The sequence below is a fragment of the Scyliorhinus torazame genome, chromosome 1, assembly GCF_047496885.1.
Source record: "Scyliorhinus torazame isolate Kashiwa2021f chromosome 1, sScyTor2.1, whole genome shotgun sequence".
Classification (NCBI taxonomy): domain Eukaryota; kingdom Metazoa; phylum Chordata; class Chondrichthyes; order Carcharhiniformes; family Scyliorhinidae; genus Scyliorhinus; species Scyliorhinus torazame.
Genome location: NC_092707.1, coordinates 414227825 through 414247778, shown reverse-complemented (window position 1 = coordinate 414247778; position 19954 = coordinate 414227825).

The following is a 19954-nucleotide window of genomic DNA, read 5'->3' as shown; positions in this document are numbered from 1 at the left end:
TGCGTGGGTTTCCTCCGGGTGCTCCGGTTTCCTCCCACAAGTCCCGAAAGACTTGGACATTCCGAATTCTCCCTCTGTGTACCCGGACAGGCGCCGGAAAGTGGCGACTAGGGGCTTTTCACAGTAACGTCATTGTAATGTTAATGTAAGCCGACTATGACAATAAAGACCCAATCATCTCCCTCATTCTTCCCTATTTCTCTTAATTTTCTTCATCTCCCTCAATCTGACCCCGTCTCCCTCACTCTTCCTTCATCTAACCTTCCCAATCTCCCTCATTCATCGTCATCTCCCTCATTCTTCCCTCATATTCTTCACTCTTCCCTCGTATTCCTCACTCTTCCCTCATATTCCTCACTCTGCCCTCATATCCCTCACTCTTCCATCATATCCTTCACTCTTCCCCAATCTTCCTCTATCTGAAGAAGGCAGTTGTTTGGCGAAGACCAGGATTTTGAACCCTGGCGAATAGCGACCCGGGCACATAATCCCCGAGAGGCCAGAAAAGAGAATCTCATGGCAAGATCTCGCAATGCGATTGTCCTCCCCCTCCCCCGCCCCCCACCATTGATGTAAGTTGGTTCCTTCACAGGAAGGTCGGGGACCATATTTAATTACATTTACACATCATTAGAGGGCTTCCCCTTTGTAAAATCCCTCCACTTTGGGATTTCCCCACTCACCAATTTGACGTCACATCGGCGAGGTTTACAAGAATCTGGAGCAACGTGAACCAGAGAAAGAGAACCTGCTGGGGGAACACAGATAAGTACCGTCCCCAAGGGGTGAGGGACGTGCCCAGGCAGTTCCCCTGGCATTGCTCTGTGGCACTGTACCCAGAACGATCCCCACCTGGGGCTGCACCAAGGGACAGTGTTAAGGGCTGTTTCAGGGGGCAGTGTAGGGGGCAGTCCGAGGGGGCAGTGCCAGGGGGCAATGCCAGGGGGCAATGCCGGGGGCAGTGTCAGGGGCAGTGCCAAAAGACAGTGTTAGGGGAAGTGCCAGGGGGCAGTGCTAAAGGGCAGTGCCAACTTTCAGTGTCAGGCGTAGTGCCTGGGGGAAGTGTCAAGGAATGTTTCAGGGGGCAGTGTAGGGGGAAATGGAGGAGGCAATGTAGGGTGCAGTGTAGGGGGCAGTGCCAAACAACAGTGCCAAAGGACAGTGCCAGGGGGCAGAGTTAGAGGGTAGTGCCAGGGGATATTACCATGTGGCAGTATCGGGGCAGTGCCATGTGGCAGTATCGGGGGTAGTGCCAGGGGACAGTGTCATGTGGCAGTATCAGGGGGCAGTGCCATGTGGCAGTATCGGAGGTAGTGCTGGGCACATTACCATGTGGCAGTATCAGGGGGCAGTGCCATGTGGCAGTATCGGGGCAAGTGCCGGGCACATTACCGTGTGGCAGTATCGGGGGGCAGTGCTATGTGGCAGTATCGGGGGTAGTGCCGGGGACATTACCGTGTGGCAGTATCAGGGGGCAGTGCTAGGGGACAGTGCCATGTGGCAGTATCGGGGCAAGTGCCGGGCACATTACCATGTGGCAGTATCAGAGGGCAGTGCCATGTGGCAGTATCGGGGGTAGTGCCAGGGGACAGTGTCATGTGGCAGTATCAGGGGGCAGTGCCATGTGGCAGTATCGGGGGTAGTGCCGGGCACATTACCATGTGGCAGTATCAGGGGGCAGTGCCATGTGGCAGTATCAGGGGGCAGTGCCATGTGGCAGTATCGGGGGTAGTGCCGGGGACATTACCGTGTGGCAGTATCAGGGGGCAGTGCCATGTGGCAGTATCAGGGGGCAGTGCCATGTGGCAGTATCGGGGGTAGTGCCGGGGACATTACCGTGTGGCAGTATCAGGGGGCAGTGCCAGGGGACAGTGCCATGTGGCAGTATCAGGGGATAGTATATAAATTACATAGCAGGGTCTCTGAGGGTCTCAAAGCTTCTGAAGACCGACACAGACAGCAGGCAACTGGTGGCAGCAGAGAGAGGGAGAAAACACAGCTCCTCTTCCTCCAACGTTCTTGAGACTTCTGGCAGGTTCTCTCCAAAAAAATAACACCTGGCAAGAACCAGTTGTCGGGCAGAACAGTGTCCCTGGCCAGATTCCTGTTGGCCAATCAAACCGACTTCCTCCATAACCCGGTTCCGAAGATTCACTCAGTCCCAATGAGCTGGTTTCTCCTCTCCAAAATACAAAGCCTGGGAACGCACTGTCCTGACAAGCACTCTTCTGCTTAAAGGCACATTCCGACTATGGGATCACAAACCAAAAATAATAAAATAAAAGAAGTGGGAACAAAGGAAATAAACAGGAAAGACTCTCACAGAAGGCACGGAATCAGGATGGTGGATGACTTGGAGGGGAACCTCCAGGGGGTGGTGTTCCCATGTGCCTGCTGCCCTTGTCCATATGCAGTGAGGCCGAGGTTGGAGTCCCCTCGCTCAGCACAGACCCGGTCAGTGTGGCTCAATCCGATCAAGTATCAGAGCATCTGGCCATTGAAATTAATGCAACATCTTCCACCAACCCAGATCTGTGTACATGACCCCATCTGACCCATGACAGCCTGTTCCCTTGAGGGTGGATGAACCTTGACCTTCCACTCCACATTCACTGAGACTTTGGACAGTTTCCAGGAGACAGGCTTCATTCAGGTGGGAACCAAACTACAGAAAGGAGGATTTCGGCCCTTTCATTCGGACCTGACCTTTCCTCCACCGGGCAGTCCCAGAACTCTCCAGAAAATATTTCCCAGCCAAGATTGGTGGAAACAGGTCACGTGACTTGGATGAGGATGACACTGGTCCAAACTCAACAAGCAAAACTCACAAGTAGAGACGACAATGAACGATCTCTCCAGAAGGGTGAGAATGTGAACTGCACAGACATTAAACACAGCTTCAGGACATCCTTTCCTTCATAAAACATCCCTCAAACTGACGGCGAGCTCTTCCACTCTGGGTGGGATCAGTTTGGAGTTGACACAAGAGTCCAATGGGGCTGTTTAGCACAGGGCTAAATCGCTGGCTTTGAAAGCAGACCAACAACACGGTTCAATTCACGTACCAGCCTCCCCGAACAGGCGCCAAATGTGGCGACTAGGGGCTTTTCACAGTGACAACGAGCGATTTTCGATGTGTGATCTGCACATTCTGTCACACACAATGGCAGCTGGCGTTTGGAGGGTCAGATAGACAAGGGGCGGGATTCTCCGTCTCTCCGAACCCGTTTTCCGGTGCCCCTACAGGCAGCAGGATTCTCCATCCTGGCAACCAGCCAATGGGGTTTTCCACTGTGGGCACCCTCCACGCCGTGGGGAAGTCTGCGGGCGCAGTGAGTTATGATCTGGAGGGGCAGTGGAAACAGATCCAATAGCAGACCCCACCCTGCCAGAGTGACGCGTAAATCACCCCCCCTCATCTTTTATTCTCCAAGAGACTCGATACCCGGAGAGAAAACTGGGCTGGATTCTCCGGTTTTGAGGCTGTGTCCGGAGAAAGCATCTAGTTTTATAACAAAAATATCGCTGAGGCCCCAGCACTGATCCTCCGACCGGTGAGAGGCGAGCAGCCGCGCCACGTCAAACACACACGGCCTTCACAAGTAAACGGCTGGAGAATTGGCGGGTCCGTGGCCGCAGCGGTCGAGCTGTGCAACATGGCGCCGGCCGCGTGCGGACCCGACGTGCCTGATAATGTCCCCCTGGGCACCCCCTCACCACCCCGAGACCACCCCCACCAGTCCCCTCAGCCCTCGCCGAAGCCCCCCCCCTCTCCGGCCAGCGGCATGGCTCACCCCCCCCCCTCTCCGGCCAGCGGCATGGCTCACCCCCCCCCCTCTCCGGCCAGCGGCATGGCTCACCCCCCCCCTCTCCGGCCAGCGGCATGGCTCACCCCCCCCCCTCTCCGGCCAGCGGCATGGCTCACCCCCCCCCCCTCTCCGGCCAGCGGCATGGCTCACCCCCCCCCTCTCCGGCCAGCGGCATGGCTCACCCCCCCCCCCTCTCCGGCCAGCGGCATGGCTCACCCCCACCCCCCCGACTGTGACGCCGCTGGACACAGTCCGCAGCCGCCACGCCGGGTTCACCAAAACTGAGAGCACAAGTGATCGGCGCCGTCGGGAACTCGGCCCATCGGGGGAGGCCCATTGGGTGAGGGCCACTCCCGCCAAAATCGACTGGCCTGCCCCTGCAAAGACAAGTGCTTTTAAAGGACAGACTTACCTCCCAGCAACCACTTCCGCACTGCTCCCGCTGAAACTGACTCACCAGCTGTTCTCCCGCCGAAATCCATGTCAAGTTATCAAAAAAACAGATGAGAAAATTGTAAACATGTTCATCAGAAGTTTCCAAAGCTCGGGAGACCCAGGGGTAGTATTTGCACTGGAGAGTAACGAATGTCACTCGGGGTGGCACGGTGGCACAGTGGTTAGCACTGCTGCCTCACAGTGCCAGGGACACGGGTTCGATTCCGACCTCGGGTGACTGTGTGGCGTTTGCACGTTCTCCCCGTGTCTGCGAGGGTTTCCTCCGGGTGCTCCAGTTTCCTCCCACATCCAAAGATGTGCAGGTTAGGTGGATTGGCCATGATCACTGCACGGGTTTGCGGGGGAGTGGGCCAAAGGAAACAATTGGAAGTTGTTCAAACTCTCCTCATTTCCTCTGTTCAGGAGGTTCTTCTTTCACAATCCGTATTCCCCGGATCTGCTCCAAAGCTCAGCTTCTCAGCGATTGCCGGGAAATGTAACTGTGAAGCAATTCTTTAGCAAGAGGAAGTTGTGAAACTGAAGCAAGGAGGACATTGTGAATTCCGGCATAACCACAATATACAACCTGGCCAGCACTCAATTTCCTCTCCCGAGCTCAGATCGCAGTTGGTCGGGTCGATATCAGAGGGTGTTGGGTGTGGGGCTGGGGGTGCCAGAGAGCAGAGTTGACCATTTCACACTACGATATGTGTTAGTTACTAACCCTGCCCTCCCCACCTCTCCCAGGGGTTAACAGCTAGTTAATGGACATGCTGGGAACTGCCCAAACCACTGGAACCCACTGCCTGAGAGGGTGGCAGAGACAGAAATCCAAACCACATTTACTTGGATACACTTTTGAGACGCTGCAACTTGAAGGCTCCAACTGAGGGCGCGATTGGTGTAGTCTCAATGCGCCGAATGGCTTCCTTCTGCGCGGTTTAAGAAGGGAGGGAGGCAGAAGATGGGAAACTATAGGCCGGTTAACCTGACTTCAGTCATTGGTAAGATTTTAGAGTCTGTTATTAAAGATGAGATCACAAAGTACTTGGAAGTGCATGGTAAAATAGGACTGAGTCAGCACAGCTTTGTCAAAGGGAGGTCGTGTCTGACAAATCTGTTAGAGTTCTTTGAGGAGGTAACAGGAAAGTTAGACAAAGGAGAACCAGTGGACGTGATTTAGTGCAGTGACAAATGAATACAATGTGGAAAAGTATGAGGTTATGTACTTTGGAAGGAGGAATGGAGGCATCGACTATTTTCGAAATGGGGAAATGCAATCAGGTGCACAAAGGGACTTGGGAATCCTTGTTCACGATTCTCTTAAGGTTAACGTGCAGGTTCAGTCGGCAGTTAAGAAGGCAGGGATGTGTTGCTGCAATTATACAGGGCCTTAGCGAGGCCACACCTCATAGAATTCATAGAATTTACAGTGCAGAAGGAGGCCATTCGGCCCATCGAGTCTGCACCAGCTCTTGGAAGGAGCACCTTACCCAAGGTCAACATCTCCACCCCATCCCCATAACCCAGTAACCCCACCCAACACTAAGGGCAATTTTGGACACTAAGGGCAATTTAGCATGGCCAATCCACCTAACCTGCACATCTTTGGACTGTGGGAGGAAACAGGAGCACCCGGAGGAAACCCACGCATACACGGGGAGGATGTGCAGACTCCGCACAGACAGTGACCCAAGCCGGAATCGAACCTGGGACCCTGGAGCTGCGAAGCAATTGTGCTATCCACAATGCTACCATGGAGGGTTGTGTGCAGTTTTGATCTCCTTTTCTGAGGAAGGATGTTCTTGCTCTCGAGGGAGTGCAGCGAATGTTTACCAGACTGATTCCAGGGATGTTGGGGCTGTCATATGAGGAGAGATTGACGAGGTTGGGATTGTTCTCGCTGGAGGTCAGAAGAATGAGGGGGGATCTCACAGAGACTTATAAAATTTTAATGGGTCTAGACAGGGTAGATGAAGTGGCAAATGAAATACAATGTGGAAAAGTATGAGGCTTTGCACTTTGGAAGGAGGAATCTAGGCTTAGACTATTTTCTAAATGGGGAAATGGTTCAGAAAGTAGAATCACAAAGGGACTTGGGAGTCCTTGTTCACGATTCTCTTAAGGTTAATGTGCAGGTTCAGTCGGCAGTTAAGAAGGCAAATGCAATGTTAGCATTCACGTCAAGAGGGCTAGAATACAAGACGAGGGATGCACTTCTGAGGCTGTATAAGGCTCTGGTCAGGCCCCATTTGGAGTATTGTGAGCAGTTTTGGGCCCCATATCTAAGGAAGGATGTGCTGGCCTTGGAAAGGGTCCAGAGGAGGTTCACAAGAATGAAAATGAAATGACAAAATGAAATTAAATGAAAATCGCTTATTGTCACAAGTAGGCTTCAAATGAAGTTACTGTGAAAAGCCCCTAGTCGCCACATTCAGGCGCCTGTTCGGGGAGGCTGGTACGGGAATTGAACCGTGCTGCTGGCCTGCCTTGGTTTGCTTTCAAAGCCAGCGATTTAGCCCGGTGCTAAACAGCCTCAATAGAATGATCCCTGGAATGAAGAACTTGTCGTATGAGGAATGTTTGAGGACTCTGGGTCTGTACTCGTTGGAGTTTCGAAGGATGAGAGGGGATCTTATTGAAACGTGCAGGATACTGCGAGGCATGGATAGAGTGGACGTGGAGAGGATGTTTCCACTTGTAGGAAAAACTAGAACCAGAGGACACCATCTCAGATTAAAGAGACGATCCTTTAAAACAGAGATGAGGAGGAATATTTTCAGCCAGAGGGGGGTGAATCTGTGGAACTCTTTGCCACAGAAGGCTGTGGAGGCCAATTCACTGGGTGTCTTTAAGACAGAGATAGATAGGTTCTTGATTAATAAGGGGATCAGGGGTTATAGGGAGAAGGCAGGAGAATGGGCATGAGAAAATATCAGGCATGATTGAATGGCGGAGCAGACTCGATGGGCCGAGTGGCCTAATTCTGCTCCGATGTCTTATGGTCTTATGTCGGGACGATGTTCCCAATGATGGGTGTGTCCAGAACTAGGGGTCACAGTCTGAGAATTCAGGGTAAACCATTTCGGACAGATAGAGAGAGATATTTGTTCACACAAAGAGTGGTGAGCCTGTGGAATTCATTATCACAGGAAGTAGTTGATGCTAAAACTTTGATTATATTCAAGAGACGGCTGGATACAGCACTTGGGGAGAATGGGATCAAAGGCTATGGGGAGAAAGCAGGATTAGGCTATTGAGTTGGATGATCAGCCACGATCGTGATAAATGGCGGAGCCGGCTCGAAGGGCCAAAAGGTCTCCTCCTGCTCCTATCTTCTATGTATCTATGTATGTAATATCAGGACATTTGGAAAGTCAAAATGCTACCCATCAGAGTCAGCTTGGTTTTATGAAGGGAAAATCATGTTTGACTAATTTGCTAGAGTTCTTCGAAGATGTAACAAGCAAAGTGGATAATGGGACTCCTGTAGATGTAGTATACCTGGACTTCCAGAAGGTGTTTGATAAGGTGCCACACAGAAGGTTGATTCACAAGGTTATACCACATGGGATTAGGGGTAATTTATTAGCTGGGATTGAAGACTGGCTGACGGACAGGAGCCAGAGAGTCGGGATAAATGGGCCTTTTTCTGGGTGACAAGATGTAACTGGTGGGATGCCACAGGGTTCAGTCCTTGGGCCCAGCTATTTACAATCTATATTAATGACTTGGATACAGGGATAGAAGCTTCTGTAGCCAAATTCGCAAATGATACAAAAATAGGTGGAACAGTAAGTTGCAATGAGGAAAGAAGGACCTTACAAATGGATACAGATAGGTGAGGAGAGTGGGCCAAAATGTGGCAGATGCAGTTTAACGTGGATAGGTGTGAGGTCATGCATTTTGGTCAGAAAAATGGGAAGGCAACTTATTATCTAAATGGGGAGAGACTTCGGGGAGCTCCGATGCAGAGGGATCTGGGGGTCCTCGTGCAGGAGTCACAGAAAACAAGCATGCAGATGCAGCAGATATTGGAAATGTGAATGGAATGTTGGCATTTATAGCGAAGGGAATTGAGTATAAAGGTAAGGAAGTGTTGTTACAACTGTACAAGGCATTGGTAAGACCGCACCTGGAGTATTGTGCAACGTTTCAGTCCCCTTATTTGACGAAAGATGAAGTGACATTGGAGGCAGTTCAGAGGAGGTTAACATAGAACATACAATGCAGAAGGAGGCCATTTGGCCCATCGAGTCTGCACCGACCCACTTAAGCCCTCTCCCCACACGGGGAGAATGTGCAGACTCCGCACAGACAGTGACCCAACGGGGAATCGAACCTGAGACCCTGGCGCTGTGAAGCCACAGTGCTATCCACTTGTGCTACCTTGCCGCCCATTAGGAGGTTAATTCCAGAGATGATGGATTTATCTTATGAAGAGAGATTGAAGAGTTCAGGCCAATACTCTCTGGAGTTTAGAAGAATGAGGGGAGATCAAGTTGAGATATGTATGATGATAAAAGGTTTGGATGAAGTAGACGTGGAGCGGGTGCTTCCTCTTGTGGGACATTCTAGAATGAGAGGTCATAGTCTTCGGATAAGAGGGAGCAGATTTAAAACAGAGTTGAGGAGAAACTATTTCTCCCACAGGGTTGTGAATCTGTGGAATTCACTGCCCCAGAGTGTGGTGGATGCTGGGAGAGTGAGTAAATTTAAGGAGGAGTTAGGGGGATTTTTAATTGGTAATGGGTTGAAGGGTTATGGAGAATGGGCAGGATGGGGGTGTTATGGCCAGGGTGAGATTGAATGGGGGAGCAGACGCTATGGGCCAAATGGACTAATTCTGCTCCGGTATCTTATCAACTTATGAATGTATGAACTTTAGCCATAAAACCAACTATTCCAGCAGAACAAAGGGAAGAACCTCCCTCTGAAAAGTGACCTCCTGTTACTTCTATTTACTCTTCACGCTGTAACTCTCTCTAAACACAATCGAGACAATTTTGGAATTGAAATCAACCCCTACACATACAAACGCCTTTGTCCAGCATGAATCTAACTATAGGTTTTACTCTTCCAGGCACAGAAACATTAAACTAAGCCCACTTAAAAATATAGTTTATAATGTTGCCAATACAAATATTAATTCCTTAAAACTACCTTTGTTTTCCTGACTTTCCCTATTGCACTAGGAAATACCCCCGTGAGGATATTGGGGCCCTGCTGGGGTGCAACGCATCCAGCTAGTACAGAACCCATCGTCCCAGAATCAGTCCCAATGTCTCAGCAATTCAAATCCCTCCCTCCGAAACCATCTCTCCAGCCACTCATTCATCCGGCCTATTCTACTCCGGATCTGACCAGCATGTGGCACTGGGAGCAATCCTGAGATTGCTACCTTTGAGCTGCTGTTTTTTATTTCCTATCTCCCTCAGAGTTCTCTGACCTAAACATGCTCCCCCCCCAACTGCTCACTCCCCAACTTTGAATATCCGGTTCGGAGAATTACTGTCACAGCTCACACCTGGGGGATGAATTGAATTCAGTGTGAAGAAATGAAAAGTGCCGGATGTGAAAATGGAGGGTGTAGTGATCTCTGTAGGTGCATGCACACAAGGGGTTAATGGGTAGATAGCAGCATCACATGATCACTAGAGGGCTGGACCAACAAGGGTATAAAAAAGCAGCCACACGGGGTCTCGCTCTCTCTCGTGGGTGCACTGGAACAGGGTAACATCAGAATCACATAGATAGTTAGTGGAGTTACGTTTAGTTATTATTGTTAAATCTTGTTAACCAATTCCTAGTTTCCATGTTAAGGTAAATAACTTATGCATTTATAGTTATAGTTACTCAATAAACCTTTGTTGTGACTTCCGGGTGCGGCTATGCAGAGCTAGGTCGCATATTCGGCAGCTCCTGCTTGGAACGGACTTTTGGGCTCGTTACTGGGCCCCCACAGCATTTGTTTGCCATTTCCCGGTGTGGGAAGAAGGCTGCAGCATTCCCCTGACAGTGTCCCCCAGGAAGGGTATGTCTCTTGGTTCCCAGACACGGCAGAAACAGTAAAAGATTTGGCTGCAACTGCAGGATAAACAGGGCCTCTTCCAGCATGCAGGCGGGGGAAGGGCAAGCTTAAAGCTGCAAGCTGACCTGAGGGCCTGTATCAAAGGTGAATTCTAGCAGCAGAGGGAACAACTGTGAAAAGACCTCATCAAGGCCACTGAAGGGACTTCCGGTTGCGGTGATGCCTAGCTAGCCGCACGCTTCGGCGGCTCCAGCTCCGACGGACCTTCGGGCTCTTTTAAGAGCCCCAACGGGGAATTTTTCGACGACGCAACCCGGTGTGGGGTGTGTGAGAAGGGTGTCCCCCCCAAACGAAGGAGGAAAAAACCAGCGGCGGTGGCTGCAGCGCGAGGAATCGTCGACCAAAGGGTCAGAAAGAGAGAAGTACAAGATGGCGGCGGAGAAAGCGCAGGCGACATGGGGGCCTGAGCAGGATGAAATTGTGAGACGGTGCGTGGAGCTGCTGAAGAGGGAGGTGCTGACCCCGATGCTACAGGCAATTGAGGGGCTCAAGGAGACATTAAAGACCCAGGAGACTGAGCTCCGCGTGGTGCAGCAGAAGGTGACAGATATTGAGGGCGAGATCCTGGGCCTGGGGGTTAAGACTCAGGCGCACGAGGCACTTCATAAAAAGTGTACTGAAAGGATCGAGGCCCTAGAAAACGGAGCGCGAAGGAAGAACCTTCGGATACTAGGTCTCCCTGAGGGTGTGGAAGGAGTGGACTGTGGAGAGTACGCAAGTAAGATGCTGAGCTCACTGATGGGTGCTGAGGCCCCTGCGGGCCCCATGGAGGTGGAGTGGGCAAATCGGATTCCGGCGAGAAGACCAAAAGCGGGAGAACCACCGAGGGTGATAATCGTGCGATTTTACCGCCTTAAGGTCAGAGAAAAGGTCCTGAGATGGGCTAAAAAGATGCGGAGTAGCAGATGGGAGAATGCGGTGGTACGGATATACCAGGATTGGAGTGCGGAGGTGGCGAGAAGGAGGGCGAGCTTCAACCGAGCCAAAGAGGTGTTGCATAAAAGGAAGGTGAAGTTTGGGATGCTGCAGCCGGCAAGACTATGGGTCACGTATCAGGAGAGACACTATTATTTCGAGACGGCGGAGGAAGCATGGTCCTTCATCAAAGAAGAGAAATTGGACCGGAACTGAGGGACTGATGCTGCAGGGAATTGTTATTGTTATTGTTAATGTTACGGTGGAAGTTAATTGAGAAGTAAACAGGGAAGGGGGGAGACATTGGGGAAATGTGGGCGCCGGTGAGGGGGGGAAAGACGGGACATAGTCGGAGAATGGGGAAGGGGAGGGGGAGGGGAAAGGGAGCTGCGCCATAAGAGGCGGGTCAGGTAAAGGGATGTTCCCGCGCCAGAAAGAATAAGGCGGGAAGACAGGCGCAAGGCGGATGGGAGTTCCCCCACACGGGTGGGGGTCGAGGCGTGAGCAGGAGTAGCCGGGGTCAGTTGAAGTCAGCTGACTTACGGAAGTGATATGGGGGGAGCAATCATGCTAGATAGGGATCTAGCGGGGGGTGGGGGGAGGGGGAGGGGGAGGGGGACAACTGGGCTGCTGCTGCGGAAATCCAAAAGGAAATGGCTAAACAGTGGGTGGGCGGGGATGGTGTGCGACGCTGGGGGAGCGAGCGGGAGCACGGAGGCGGGATATGGGACTGGCCTAGAGAAGGTAATGGCTAGTCGACACGGGAGGGGGGCAGGTATCCCCCTAGTGAGGCTGATCACGTGGAACGTGAGAGGCCTGAACGGACCGATAAAAAGGGCTCGAGCGCTCGCGCATTTGAAAGGACTAAGGGCAGACGTGGTTATGCTCCAAGAGACGCACCTAAAGGTGGCGGACCAAGTTAGGCTAAGGAAAGGATGGGTGGGACAGGTGTTCCACTCAGGACTCGACGCAAAGAACAGAGGGGTGGCCATTTTGGTGGGGAAACGGGTAGCATTTGAAGCAAAGAACATCGTGGCAGATAGCGGAGGTAGATATGTAATGGTGAGTGGTAGGCTGGAGGGAATGGAGGTCGTGTTGGTTAATGTGTATGCCCCAAATTGGGACGATGCGGGATTCATGAGACGGATGCTGGGGCGTATACCGGACCTGGAGGCAGGAAACTTGATTTTAGGAGGGGACTTTAATACGGTGCTGGACCCGGGGCTAGATAGATCCAGCTCAAGGACCGGAAGAAGGCCGGCAGCGGCCAAGGTACTTAAGGGGTATATGGACCAAATGGGGGGAGTGGATCCATGGCGATTTCTTATACCTAGGGCTAGGGAGTTTTCCTTCTTCTCCCACGTCCATAAAGTGTACTCCCGGATAGATTTTTTTGTGTTGGGAAGGTCGTTGATCTCTAGGGTGGAAGAAGCTGAGTACTCAGCCATAGCGGTTTCGGATCATGCCCCACATTTGGTGGACCTGGAAGTAGGAGAGGACAGGGAGCAGAGAACACTCTGGCGATTAGATGTGGGACTGATGGCGGATGAGGGAGTGTGTGCAAGAGTGCGGGGGTGTATTGAGAGATACCTGGAGGTCAATGACGACGGCGAGGTCCCTGTGGGAGTGGTCTGGGAAGCATTAAAAGCGGTGGTCAGAGGAGAGCTGATCTCTATTGGGGCCCACAAAAGGAAAACAGAGGCCAAGGAAAGGGAAAGATTACTGGGGGAGATTTTAAGGGTGGACAGGGAATTTGCAGAGACCCCGGAGGAGGAATTGTACAGGGAGAGGAGACGACTCCAGACGGAGTTTGACCTTCTGACCACCAGAAAGGCGGAGGTACTGTGGAGGAAGGCACAGGGGAGGAGATATGAATATGGGGAAAAGGCTAGTCGCCTGTTGGCGCATCAATTGCGAAAGAGGGCAGCAGCGAGGGAGATAGGAGGAATTAGAGACGAAAGGGGAGACACGGTGCGAAGGGCAGGAAAGATAAATGAGGTGTTCAAGACCTTCTATGAGGAACTGTATAGGTCTCAACCCCCAGAGGGAGAGGAGGGGATGCGGCAGTTCCTGGACCAATTGAGGTTCCCGAAAGTGGAGGAGCAGGAGGTGGCAGGCCTGGGGGCGCCGATTGAGGTGGACGAGGTTATTAAGGGACTGGGAAGCATGCAAGCAGGGAAGGCCCCGGGGCCAGATGGGTTCCCGGTGGAATATTACAGAAAATATGTGGACCTGTTGGCCCCGTTGATGGCGAGGACGTTCAATGAGGCCAGGGAAGGGGGGACTCTACCCCCGATGATGTCGCTAATTTTGAAGAGGGACAAAGATCCGTTGCAGTGCGGGTCCTATAGACCTATTTCACTATTGAACGTGGATGCCAAATTGCTGGCAAAGGTACTGGCATCGAGGATATAGGAATGTGTCCCGGGGGTGGTGCACGAAGACCAGACAGGGTTCGTAAAAGGGAGACAACTGAATGTTAACGTGCAACGACTATTAGGGGTGATAATAAGAACATAAGAACATAAAAACATAAGAACTAGGAGCAGGAGTAGGCCATCTGGCCCCTCGAGCCTGCTCCGCCATTCAATGAGATCATGGCTGATCTTTTGTGGACTCAGCTCCACTTTCCGGCCCGAACTTCATAACCCTTAATCCCTTTATTCTTCAAAAAACTATCTTTATCTTAAAAACATTTAATGAAGGAGCCTCTACTGCTTCACTGGGCAAGGAATTCCATAGATTCACAACCCTTTGGGTGAAGAAGTTCCTCCTAAACTCAGTCCTAAATCTACTTCCCCTTATTTTGAGGCTATGCCCCCTAGTTCTGCTTTCACCCGCCAGTGGAAACAACCTGCCCGCATCTCTCCTATCTATTCCCTTCATAATCTTATATGTTTCTATAAGATTCCCCCTCATCCTTCTAAATTCCAACGAGTACAGTCCCAGTCTACTCAACCTCTCCTCGTAATCCAACCCCTTCAGCTCTGGGATTAACCTAGTGAATCTCCTCTGCACACCCTCCAGTGCCAGTACGTCCTTTCTCAAGTAAGGAGACCAAAACTGAACACAATACTCCAGGTGTGGCCTCACTAACACCTTATGCAATTGCAGCATAACCTCCCTAGTCTTAATCTCCATCCCTCTAGCAATGAAGGACAAAATTCCATTTGCCTTCTTAATCACCTGTTGCACCTGAAAACCAACTTTCTGCGACTCATGCACTAGCACACCCAGATCTCTCTGCACAGCAGCATGTTTTAATTTTTTATCATTTAAATAATAATCCCTTTTGCCGTTATTCTTACCAAAATGGATAACCTCACATTTGTCAACATTGTATTCCATCTGCCAGACCCTAGCCCATTCACTTAGCCTGTCCAAATCCCTCTGCAGACTTCCAGTATCCTCTGCACTTTTTGCTTTACCACTTATCTTAGTGTCGTCTGCAAACTTGGACACATTGCCCTTGGTCCCCAACTCCAAATCATCTATGTAAATTGTGAACAGTTGTGGGCCCAACACTGATCCCTGAGGGACACCACTAACTACTGATTGCCAACCAAACAAACATCCATTAATCCCCACTCTTTGCTTTCTATTAATTAACCAATCCTCTATCCATGCTGCTACTTTCCCCTTAATGCCATGCATCTTTATCTTATGCAACAACCTTTTGTGTGGCACCTTGTCAAAGGCTTTCTCGAAATCCAGATATACCACATCCATTGGCTCACCGTTATCTACCGCACTGTTAATGTCCTCAAAAAATTCCACTAAATTAGTTAGGCACGACCTGCCCTTTATGAACCCATGCTGCGTCTGTCCAATGGGACAATTTCCATCCAGATGCCTCGCTATTTCTTCCTTGATGATAGATTCCAGCATCTTCCCTACTACCGAAGTTAAGCTCACTGGCCTATAATTACCCACTTTCTGCCTACCTCCTTTTTTAAACAGTGGTGTCACGTTTGCTAATTTTCAATCCGCCGGGACCACCCCAGAGTCTAGTGAATTTTGGTAAATTATCACTAATGCATTTGCAATTTCCCTAGCCATCTCTTTTAGCACTCTGGGATGCATTGCATCAGGGCCAGGAGACTGGTCTACCTTTAGCCCCATTAGCTTGCCCATCACTACCTCCTTGGTGATATCAATCCTCTCAAGGTTCTCACCTGTCATAGCCTCATTTCCATCAGTCACTGGCATGTTATTTGTGTCTTCCACTGTGAAGACCGACCCAAAAAACCTGTTCAGTTCCTCAGCCATTTCCTCATCTCCCATTATTAAATCTCCCTTCTCATCCTCTAAAGGACCAATATTTACCTTAGCCACTCTTTTTTGTTTTATGTATTTGTAGACACTTTTACTATCTGTTTTTATATTCTGAGCAAGTTTACTCTCATAATCTAACTTACTCGTCTTTATAGCTTTTTTAGTAGCTTTCTGTTGCCCCCTAAAGATTTCCCAGTCCTCTAGTCTCCCACTGATCTTTGCTACTTTGTATGTTTTTTCCTTCAATTTGATACTCTCCCTTATTTCCTTAGATATCCACGGTCGATTTTCCCTCTTTTTACCGTCCTTCCTTTTTGTTGGTATAAAACTTTGCTGGGCACTGTGAAAAATCACTTGGAAGGTTCTCCACTGTTCCTCAACTGTTTCACCATAAAGTCTTTGCTCCCAGTCTACCTTAGCTAGTTCTTCTCTCATCCCATTGTAATCTCCTTTGTTTAAGCACAAAACACTAGTGCTTGATTTTACCTTCTCACCCTCCATCTGTATTTTAAATTCCACCATATTGTGATCGCTCCTTCCGAAAGGATCCCTAACTATGAGATCCTGAATCAATCCTGTCTCATTACACAGGACCAGATCTAGGACCGCTTGTTCCCTCGTAGGTTCCATTACATACTGTTCGAGGAAACTATCGCAGATACATTCTATAAACTCCTCCTCAAGGCTGCCTTGACTGACCTGGTTAAACCAATCAACATGTAGATTAAAATCCCCCATGATAACTGCTGTACCATTTCTACATGCATCTGTTATTTCTTTGTTTATTGCCTGCCCCACCATAATGTTACTATTTGGTGGCCTATAGATTACTCCTATCAGTGACTTTTTCGCCTTACTATTCCTGATTTCCACCCAAATGGATTCAACCTTATCCTCCATAGCACCGATGTCATCCCTTACTGTTGCCCGGATGTCATCCTTAAATAACAGAGCTACACCACCTCCCTTACCATCCACTCTGTCCTTCCGAAAAGTTTGATACCCTCGGATATTTAACTCCCAGTCGTGACCATCCTTTAACCATGTTTCAGTAATGGCCACTAAATCATAGTCATTCACGATGATTTGCGCCATCAACTCATTTACCTTATTCCGAATACTACGAGCATTCAGGTAAAGTACACTTATGTTGGCTTTTTTTACCTCTGTTCTTAATCTTAACACCTCGATCAGTAACCTCTCCTAAGTTATATTTCCTCTTAACCTTTCTCCTAATTTTCCTTGTCGTCGAACCCACATCTTCCTGTAACAACCTGCCGCATCGCTTACCATTAATGTTTTCACTTCCCGTTTTATTTCTGTTAGTATTCCTGGTCCTATTCACTGAGCTCCCCTCAGTCACTGTACCTTGTACTGTCGCCCTTTTTGATTTTTGACTATGGCTTCTCTGCCTTACACTTTCCCCCTTACTGCCTTTTATTTCTGTCCCTGTTTTACTACCTTCCAACTTCCTGCATCGGTTCCCATCCCCCTGCCACATTAGTTTAAACTCTCCCCAACAGCTCTAGCAAACCCCCCCCTAGGACATCGGTTCCAGTCCTGCCCAGGTGCAGACCGTCCGGTTTGTACTGGTCCCACCTCCGCCAGAATCGGTTCCAATGTCCCGAGAATTTGAATCCCTCCCTCTTGCACCATCTCTCGAGCCACGTATTCATCCTTTCTATCCTGACATTCCTACTCTGACTAGCTCGTGGCACTGGTAGCAATCCTGAGATTACTACCTTTGAGGTCCTACTTTTTAGTTTAACTCCTAGCTCCCTAAATTCAGCTTGTAGGACCTCGTCCCGTTTTTTACCTATATCGTTGGTGCCTATGTGCACCATGACAGCTGGCTGTTCACCCTCCCCCCCCAGAATGTCCTGCAGCCGCTCCGAGACATCCTTGACCCTTGCACCAGGGAGGCAACATACCATCCTGGAGTCTCGATTTCGTCCGCAGAACCGCCTGTCTATTCCCCTTACAATTGAGTCCCCTATCACTATAGCCCTGCCATTCTTCTTCCTGCCCAGCTGCGCAGCAGAGCCAGCCACGGTGCCATGAACCTGGCTGCTGCTGCCTTCCCCTGGTGAGCCATCTCCGTCAACAGTATCCAAAGCGTTATATCTGTTTTGCAGGGAGATGACCGCAGAGGACATCTGCACTGCCTTCCTACTCTTGCTCTGTCTTTTGGTCACCCATTTACTATCTCCCTCAGTACCTTTCACCTGCGGTGTGACCAACTCGCTAAACGTGCTATCCACGACGTCCTCAGCATCGCGGACGTTCCAAAGTGAGTCCATCCGCAGCTCCAGAGCCGTCAAGCGGTCTAACAGGAGCTGCAACTGGACACACTTCATGCACGTGAAGGAGCCAGGGACAGTGGACGTGTCCCTGAGCTCCCACATCGCACACGAGGAGCATGACACGGGTCTGAGATCTCCTGCCATGTCTTAAACCTTTGGTTAACTTCAACAATTTCAATTTCCCCCCCAAAAAATTTAAATAAACAAATAAACAATGAAGAAAAAAATAAATAAATATACCAATGAAAAGAAACAGAAAAACAGAAACACTACTTACCAGTCACAAAAAGCACTTCCTCCCCACCCAGCTTTGAATTCCCACCTCGATTCAAATTCCCAAACTCACTCTTTGCTGTCTCACTCCTGGCTGTCTTCTCTGTCTCACTGGGAGAACTCACTGGGAGTGAGTTTACAAGTGGCTCTTTTTAAACTGTCCTGAATTGACTCCCCTCCCCCACCTGCTTTCAGATCAATGATGCCCCCAGTGGAGGGGGAGGCAGAGATAGTGGCGGCAATGGACGCAGAGAAGGCATTTGATAGGGTGGAGTGGGAGTATTTATGGGAAGTGTTAAGGAGGTTTGGGAACGGATTTATTAGCTGGGTTAGACTTCTTTATGGGGCTCCAACGGCAAGCGTCGTTACAGGTCGACATAGATCGGAGTATTTCCGATTATATAGGGGAACAAGACAGGGATGCCCGCTGTCTCCATTGTTATTTGTGTTGGCAATTGAACCTCTGGCCATGGCGTTGAGAGACTCCAGGAAACGGAGAGGGGTGATTAGAGGGGGAGAAGAACACCGAGTCTCGTTATACGCAGATGACCTATTGTTATACGTGTCGGACCCAGCGGGGGGATGATAGAGGTTATGTGAATTTTGAGGGGGTTCAGGGAATTCTCGGGGTATAGGCTAAACATGGGGAAGAGTGAATTGTTTGTGATACATCCAGGGGACCAGAGTAGAGAGATAGAAGGCTTGCCGCTAAGGAAAGTGGAAAGAAACTTCCGATACCTGGGGATTCAGATCGCTAGGAGCTGGGGAACCTTGCACAGACTTAATCTGACACGGCTGGTAGAACAAATGGAGGAGGACTTCAAGAGGTGGGACATGCAGCCTCTATCGCTGGCGGGCAGGGTGCAAGCAATTAAGATGATGGTCCTCCCGAGGTTCTTATTTGTATTTCAATGTCTCCCTATACTAATCACCAAGACCTTTTTTTAATAAAATAGATAGGAGCATCACGAGCTTCGTGTGGGCAGGGAAAGTTCCGAGAGTAAGGAGGGGGTTCCTTCAGCCTAGTAGGGACAGAGGAGGACTGGCACTACCGAACTTGGGTGATTACTATTGGGCCGCCAATGTGGCAATGATACGTAGATGGATGATGGAGGGTGAGGGAGCGGCGTGGAAAAGACTGGAGAGAAAGACCTGTAAAGGGACGAGTTTAGAGGCGCTGGTGACGTTTCCGCTACCTCTCTCACCTAAAAAGTTTACCACGAACCCGGTGGTGGCGGCAACACTGAATATCTGGGGACAGTGGAGGCGACAGAGAGGGGTGCGGGGAGCCCTGGTGGGGTCCCCTATCAGGAACAACCATAGGTTCGCCCCAGGAAGAATGGATGGAGGATTTCAGAGCTGGTACCAGTTGGGAATTAGGAAGGTGGGAGATTTATTTATAGATGGGGCTTTTGCGAGCTTGGGAGCATTGGAGGAAAAGTATAAGTTGCCCCGGGGAAATTTCTTGCGATATATGCAGGTGAGGGCGTTTACTAGACAACAGGTGAGGGAATTTCCGTTGCTCCCGACACAGGGGACACAGGACAGGGTGCTTTCAGGGGTGTGGGTCGGAGAGGGCAAGGTGTCAGAGATTTATAGAGAGATGAGGGAAGAGGGGGAGGAGTCAGTAGGCAAACTAAAAGGAAAGTGGGAAGAAGAATTAGGGGAGGAGATAGAGGAGGGTATGTGGGCTGATGCCCTAAGCAGGGTAAATTCCTCTTCCTCATGCGCCAGGCTTAGCCTGATTCAATTTAAGGTGCTACATAGAGCACACATAACGGGGGCAAGATTGAGCAGGTTCTTTGGAGTGGAGGACAAATGTGGGAGGTGTGGCGGGAGCCCGGCAAACCACG